Here is an 8683-nt window from a genome sequence, read left to right on the forward strand (position 1 = left end):
CTTTGGGAACTCAATAGCTCCAAATCTGCTTCCATTTCTGGAGCCCGAGTCCAGCTTAGTTCTTTCACAGCCATCCTCCTGGCAACACTATTTGTGAAAATGCTTCCTAAACTGTGTAGAGTTATGCAAATGTAAGTGAATAGTATCAGGATGATAGAAATGTTATTGCCTGAAATCATGCTTCCAGCATTTTAAGCAATCCATTAATGGGATTCTTTAAAAAAAAATTTTTATTTTTTTCCCCTGGCATTGTTCTCAGCCAGGTTACAACATGGAGTCTTACTTGATCAGCTATTAGGTCTTTAAAGCGGCACACAATTTTCAAGTGAGTTATTCAGTTAATCATTTCTGTCATACCTACAATGTCCCCTTGGATTGTCTGCTTCTGGAAACCATCGCAGCTGGAGGAGGGGCCCTAACTCCCTGCTCATCCTCCAAACAGATCAAATAGCCTCTGGGGAAAGCCCTATTAATGGTCAAACGAATTAGTAGCAAGCTGGAAAAAAAGAGAGAGCCAAACGGTTACCAACACAATTGACCTTCCTTTTACACAAGGAGGTGGTCCAGTAATGCAGCTAAATGGGATTGCTACAGACTGAATCAAAATGTGGGGTGGGGAGGGGGAGAGATTGCTATTTAAAGGCCCCCCGGGGGGAATTACTTGGTAAAGGATCTTTCCATTTTCATGAATGAGGCCCCTGATAGAACTGCTTTTTCTAAAGTTGACTCTTTATAATCCAATTTTCAAATCATTATTTTTATATATTGTAGTATATGCTAAAGTATAAACAGAAATTATAGAATAGAATATATAAATATATGCGTATAATATGGTATATTCTGTATAACATATAGAATGCAGTTTCTATAATAATAAGTTATTGAGACACAGTGGTGAAAAAGCACGTGAATTGTATGGCTATTTACATTTCTCCTCTGGGAGATAATGTTTAAGGAAAGGTAGTGCCTGTTTTTAAGTCCTTAAGAAATTCATTTCAACAAGGGGAAAAGATTTCAACTCAGGGTAAAGGAAACATTTCAAGTAGTTATGATCAACAAGGGAAGGGGTTGCCATCTGCAGTATTAAGCTCCCTGTCAGAAACATTTAAATTATGGGAACAACCATGTGGAAATCTATTTTCATTTGAAGATTGGGTTTGAATTTGTTCTGGAAAAGAAAGATAGGAGGCCTCTACACGAGGTATGAGATGGGCAGGCCTCTCCTACTTCTATAAGTTTAGGTTAAAATAGCTTTAGGGTAAAATAAATAAAAACAATGGGTGGGGAGGAGGAGGTGGGGGAAGGAAGTGTCCCAGTTGCCGGCGGGCAAGGGGATGAGATGATGGGTAGCTCTTACCCTGTTTTTTCCACTGATGGGGGAATCCAGCTGTTTGCATTTATGTGTGCATCCAGGTGGGGGGAGGGGAAGCATTTAGCATCTTCTGAGAAGTCACTTTCTTCTTTCACTGAGTCACTGCCTGGAGCAAACAGCACACATTCCTTCTCTAATCTCTTTTTCCAGCTGTTTGCCAAACAGAAACAGACACATACCCGCAGAGACAGACATTGACACCTATATCTAAAGCAGACACAGAATCCAGAGAGCCTAAATTCAGTCCTGGATTCACATGGAAGACACCTTTAACCTCACCTGGAAGGGACCAACTCTCCTTTTACAAATGGGGACAGTGACGCCTAGAGAGGATCTGTGACTCCCCCGGGGTCACAGAGTCCTTTCTTCTGGCCCTGCCTCCTGATGGGCGTCAGTGGGGAGATTACTACAGAGCATCATTCCTGCCTTGAGGACAGGGAACCAGGGGGTGTTGTGCTCATTAGTTGGGTGATGCTTGCCACCAGTTTTTTTTTTTTGTTTTTTTGCGGTACACGGGCCTCTCACTGTTGTGGCCTCTCCCGTTGTGGAGCACAGGCTCCGGACGCGCAGGCTCAGCGGCCATGGCTCACGGGCCCAGCCGCTCCGCGGCATGTGGGATCTTCCTGGACCGGGGCACGAACCTGCGTCCCCTGCATCAGCAGGTGGACTCTCAACCAGGAGTCCCCTGGTTGAGGAAGCCCCCTGCCACCACTTTTGAAGTTGCTGGATAGGATCTTACTCTGCAAATGAAATGTTTCCCTGCACACAACCTGCTTTCACTTGTTGCCCATGGCCACTGGCCACTTGTGCCTGCAAAGATTGCTACCAAGCTCCAGCTCACAAGCTTCAGGAAATAGGAGGGTTGCCTCTGGTTCTTATTATTAAAAGCAAACAAACCCATTATTAAAAGTAAACAGGCAGAACTGTTTTGCAACGATTGATTAAATGTGTCCTGGCTGAAATTCACCCCTGTTACCCCAAACATAGCCTCTCTTATTGAAGACCTAAAGGGGGAATACCAGCAATGTCTTGTTAAGAAGAGCACTCTCCACTTCTGAGTACCTGTTACAGGTTAGGCTCAAGAAGCACATTATCTCTAATCCTTAAGATTTAAAAGTGGGCGTTATAGTTTGCATTTTGCCAGTGATGGTACGGGCAGGTCAAGTAATTTGTTCATGGACACAGCTGAAATACAAAGCCATGAGGATCTGAACTTGAATCTCTATGACTCCAAAACCCACACCCATTCCATCCTGGCATGTTACGCCATTAAAGACAGGTCTCCTGTGCTCCTGTTTTTGCTGTTGATTTCAAAGAAAAGCTCAAGACATAGGAGAAGGAAGCTTGCGTCTGCCCTGGCAAAACCTCCTGAAATTGCAGGCATGCTTGTGGGGTTGCAGGGGAGAGGGAGCCCTGAGCCACCTAGGTCACTTAAATGTGTGAAGTGGGTGGGGCAAAGACTGTTGATGCTAAGTTCCTGGTGCTCAGTATCTTGCCCCCATGCCTGCCTAATTCTTATGCCACTTTATGCACTCTGCCGTCCAAACAAATCAGAATGCAGCTTTACAGGTCCAGGATCTTGGCCTTGCCAGTGAATCTAGAGTTAACTGACTCTTGGTGACAGACTCCCACTAACCAAACTTATAAGAGACAGATGTATAGGTAGAATGTTAATTGGCTACAGTATAATTCTGTTTACCTAGGAGTCTTAGTGCTAGAAGCATTTCAGCAATGGAATTATTCTAAAATAAGTTTTAAAATCTCTAAAATTATGCTATTGGAAGACTCGGGAAACAATTTGTTATGAGTGCAGTGCTGGGTAATAGATTTACCACACCACCAATGACTAGTTGGGGATGACAAAGCAGGCAAATATCTTGATGTGGACGGATGGTGTTACTGTTATAAAGAGACAGTGACTCCATCAGAGCTACTCCATGTTGTGAAAAAACCTTATGAATATATGGAGTAAAAAAATCCATTTACTGGGAAACAGTCAGACAATTCTTCAAAAGTTTACAAATAGATTTTCCATATGACCCAGCAGTTCCACTATAGGTAGATGCCCAGGAGAATTGAAAACATATGTCCACATAAAAACTTGTTCACAATTGTTCACAGTATTTTTATTCATAATAGCCAATAGGTGGAAACAATTCCAATGTCCATGAATTGATGAATGAACAAAATGTGGTATATCCATATAATGGAATATTATTCTGCCATCAAAAGGAATTAAGTACTGACATGTGCTATGACATGGATGAACCTTGAAAAAATTATGCTACATGAAAGGAGCCAGACATAAAAGCCACATATTTTATGATTCCATTTATATGAAATGTCCAGAATAGGTAAATCTATAGAGACAAAAAAGTAGATTAGTGTTTGCCTAGGCTGGGGCTGGGGAAGTTGGGGGGAAACGGGGAGTGATGCTAATGGGTAGAGAGTGACCTTGAGGGGTGATGAAAATGTTCTAAAATTGGTTGTAGTGAAGGTTGCACTGCTCTGTAAATAAAATAAAAATCAGGAAATTTTATACTTGAAAAGGGTGCATTTTTATGGTATGTGAATAATAAAGCTATTTTTAAAGAAATTTACTGCTAAGCAGGAGTTGCTCATCCTGCATCCCTTCTATTGCTCTCCCCACCCCAGTTCACTCTCCATCCTTCCCTACTCTGCTTGCTCCCCAGGAAGCTGACGCTATGGATTGTACCAACAAGCGCCTTTATGCAAGTGATCAAATAATTTATTGTCTAAACTGGAACACTTTTGAGAAAGAAGAATGGAGATGAACAAACTCTCTTGGGCAAACCAGGGGTCCTGGTTCTGTTGGGGGTTGGTCCCTGTAGCACTCTACTGAGGGCTACAGCTCCTGGCAGGTGGCCCTCTCCATGCTGCTGCCTCTCTGGGTTCCAGGCTCCACCCCTCTCCTTACCCTTCAGTCCCAGGAGTGGCAATGGCATGCTGCCTTGGCCCCCTGCCCTCGTACTGCACGGTCCCACTGGTTTCCTTAAACCCTGCCCGTGTCTCTTTCTTAAACTTCCTCCATTTTCAGTTGCAGTGGGCCATCTGTTTCCTGCCAGCACCCTACTGATACAAAACTCCAGATAAACAGCCTGAAAGAGAAATTTGACAAGGAAAAGTGTGGTCAGCACAGTGACACCGCTAGATCTCTTCCAAAGAGCCGTTGCACCAACCCTCCTTCAGTTTCTGCAGATGTTTGTTAATCCTGACAGTAGGTTCTGATAATAAGTGATTTTACTACACCCTCCAGCAACAAGGATATTCCAGTAAATACGATTTTATTATTGTAAGGGTTTTTTTTTTTTAAACCACTGTGAAGGAAATGAGGATACAGCAGAAATTACAATTTTTAGTATGAGAATATATATTCATTGGGTTTATCTTGCTCAGAATGTGCTGTACTACCGAAATCTGAGGATTTATGTATTTCATCAACTCTGGAGAATTCTCAGCCAATATCTCTTGGAATATCTGTTCTCTCCTCTCCCACCCGCTTCTCTAACAATTAGCTTCATTCTCCTTGTGTCCTAGTCTCCTAACCTCTTTTTTCTATTTTCTACTCCTTTATTTCTGTGTGCTTTCTTCTGATCTTTCTGATCAAAAATTCTCTCTTCAGCTCTGTCTATTCGGCTTCCTAACGTATCCATACTATGTTCAAATACATGCGGTAATTTCAATGATTATATTTTTCATTGCTAGGCAATCAATTTAATTTTTTTCACAGTGCTTTTCCTCTTTTCACAGTGTGTTGTGTTTTTGTTTCTGTCCATATTTTAATCATTTTAAGTATACTTAACTCTATCAGACTGTTGGATTATCTTTAGCTCTTGTGGGTTAAATCCTGATATTAGTTGTGTGTGCTGACTCTTGATCATTATGAATAGACTGTTTCTTTATATAATTTATAGTTTTGAATTGTGAACTCATTTCAGGGCCTTTATCTGTGGGATTTCCTATGAGGACTTGATTGAAAGTGGGTCCCCTCAGAGCCATTTCTCTTTTTGCTTCTGCCGGTTACCAAGGATTATTTTAGGCCAGTAACAAGTTTTCACATTAATTCTTATCTTGGGCATTTTGGATCTGTTCAAGGTAAAGCAAATTCAAACTCCAAACACAGATGTGGTGCAGGCGTCCGGTTACAAATTCTCAGGGTATGCTTTTAGCCCCCTACTAGAGCCTGGACCAAAGCTATCACACTTTGTATCGGCTGCCTGTCCTGCTAGGCACATTGCTTCCTGGTCCACCCGTCCTTGAAACTGTATGACCATGGGGGGTGGGAGTGTCCTGACTCTGTGAGGGGGCTCTTAGCTATGTGTCCTCCATACATGGGTTCAGGGCCTCTTTTTCTGATCCCCCTTTGTGGGTGAACACCCAGGCCCCTAGATTACTGAAGCCAAGGACTCCTTCCAGGGCAATCGGGGCATCAGCTTTCACATATTCTCTGCTGGTTGTCAGCTTCTTCTTTGCTTCTGGCCCCTGAGGATTTCCCTTCTTCCTTGCGAGCTCTGCCATGTATTTTATTTATTTATCTATTTATTTTTTATTTTTTTTATTATTTTTATTTATTTGCTGTACGCGGGCCTCTCACTGCTGTGGCCTCTCCCGTTGCGGAGCACAGGCTCCGGACGCGCAGGCTCAGCGGCCATGGCTCACGGGCCCAGCCACTCTGTGGCATGTGGGATCCTCCCGGACCGGGGCACAAACCCGTGTTCCCTGCATCGGCAGGCGGACTCTCAACCACTGCGCCACCAGGGAAGCCCGCCATGTATTTTAAAGAATTCTGGTTATATTTTACCTAGTTTGTCTCCATGGCTGTAGCAGGAGGGGGTTTCATGTTATAGAATCTGCCTCTATGAAAACTGGAAGTCCCTTTTTAGACTGTTTACATCACAAAATGTTGGGTTTTGTGTAATGTGTAATATTTTCCATTGCTAGGTCAACTCAGATTCCTCTGATTGATTAGAAATAACTAGATGGTTTTCAATGGCTTCGCGTGGTGTGTTAAAAGTAGGGTTTTCTCAAATAATATGCTTTCCATTTCTTTCACTGCTACTCTAACCAGAACTCATATCTTATGTACACAATGTTCCTTTTTCTCATCGGACTTGTATTGAACAGTAAAAGCTAAGCTTCAGAAGAGGAAGAGATCAGGCCCTGGACGGTCTTGTTCTACAATTTGCAGTGGGGAGATCTGCTCCCCTGGGAGCACCATTCTCAATATCTAGGTAACTCAGAAGCCAAGTTAGTAGTCAGCAGGCAATTTGGGAGAATATAAATAAAGAGAAGGATATCAGAGGCTCCTGGGAGGACTAGTGTGTCTTGGCTCAGAGTAGATGCTTAAGAAACATCTCAAGGGGACTTCCCTGGTGGTCCAGTGGTTGAGACTCCGTGCTTCCACTGCAGGGGGAACGGGTGCGATCCCTCGTCGGGGAACTAGGATCCCGCATGATGTGGGGCCCACAAAACAAAACAAAACAAAACAGGAACTCGCGGAACCATCCCTACCCCAGTATGGGGCAGACACATTCTCCTGGTGACCTGGAACCATCAGGTAGGGTCTCCCTTCCTTGTACAGCTCCAGAGAAACAAAAATGCTTACACCTTCTTTCCCTTTTTCATATCTTCTGTGTGAACCAAACCCAATGCTTGATTCCCGTGATCAGAAGCTGCAAACTGGCCTCTAGAGGAGTTTCTAAAAATGGGGAAATTTTAAAATACTTTGATCTGGGGAAACTTCACATCGTGATCCAAGGTTTCAGCCCCTCTGGAAGGATTGGAACATGCGGCAATTAAGGGCCCACATTCCCATTTGGCCTTGGACTGGGGAGCAGCTGGCCCTTGGAGGGGAACTTGCTCTTCAGATCTTGACAGTCTCCCTGCCCCCTGTGAACGTACACCTGGCCTGATTCACACAGGTACGCTGCCTGACCCCCACGGGTACGAGCTTGTGACCCAGCTGTTCTAGCATTACTTGGGCCTGGCAACCAATCAGTTCATGAGGTGATACCTTCTTTCATTAGTTTCCTGCCCCAGTGACACATTCTGCACACTGAGGTTATACTTGGGTGTGTCCCAGGCCACCATCCACAAACACATCCCAGACATCTCAAGGTGAGTCATTGCCACAGATATTTGTTGATTCTTGCTAGTTTCATTTTCAAAAGGGGCTCTGTCTCTAAATTTGAGACACTTTTTAATATACTGACAACTCCCCAATTTTTTAATATATAAAAAATTCATATAAATATATAAAAAATATAAAAAATTCATATAAAGAATTCTGCTTAGGGGTCATGAGAGTGAGCTTAAACCAATTTTATTTCGTAGATGAGCCATGGTAATGATGAATACATGTTAATAGCTGACATTTATTGAGCACTTACTGTGTGCCAAGTACTAGACTAAGTAATCCCATTCAGGCCTCACACTGCTTTAAGTGCTTGTATTTCCATGATCTAGTTTACAGATGAAGAAACTGAGGCACAGAGAGCTGGGGCGAGGATGAGTCAGAATTCAAACCCAGACAGCCTGACTCTGAGCCTACCCGCTGGACTACCTTGCACAGCTGCTTCTAATGCAAAGACCCCCTCACGAGGGTCAGGGGTTTCACAAACATTGCCTGAAGTCTCATAGCAACCTGTGGGCTTCACACAGCAACCTGGCCACATTAGAATCAGCTGAGAAGCCTTTAAACCATACCCAGGCATGGAGCAAATACCATAATGGGTTACCATTTGGGAACTCTACTGAAGAGTAATGGAAAAGTTCTGCACTATTCTTGTAGTGTTTCTGTTCATCTGAAATTTCATCAAAATAAAACAAAGTGAAAGTAAATAAAGAATGTAGTAGGACGATATTAGCTGACCTGAAGGGATTTCTACAGGAATTGTTGATAGCAAGAGGTGTTAATGAAAGTGTTAATAACAAGATCCAGAAACATATGTGTGATGTGATCCCATCTGTGTACAGCAAATAGTGACAAAATACACACAGGCATGCCTATATATCCTTACAGGAAGATGGAATGGAATATGTATGATACATTTTAAAAATTCTGGATCTCAGTCCCCAGAGATTCTACTTTAGTTATTTAAGGGTAGGACCTGGGCATGGGTATCTTCTTTGCACCTTCCTTAGATCAGGTTTCCTAAATTTGCCGCACATTAGACTCATCTGGGAGGCTTTAAAAAGTCCTGCAGTCCAGGCCACAGACCAATTAAATCAGGCTCCCTGAAAGTGGACCCCGGGCGTGGGTGTTTTAATATTCCCCCAGGGCATGTCATT

Source organism: Delphinapterus leucas, chromosome 17, assembly GCF_059928025.1.
Source record: "Delphinapterus leucas isolate spDelLeu-1000000601 "Yukka" chromosome 17, BTC_Dleu_Yukka2, whole genome shotgun sequence".
NCBI classification, from domain to species: Eukaryota; Metazoa; Chordata; class Mammalia; order Artiodactyla; family Monodontidae; genus Delphinapterus; species Delphinapterus leucas.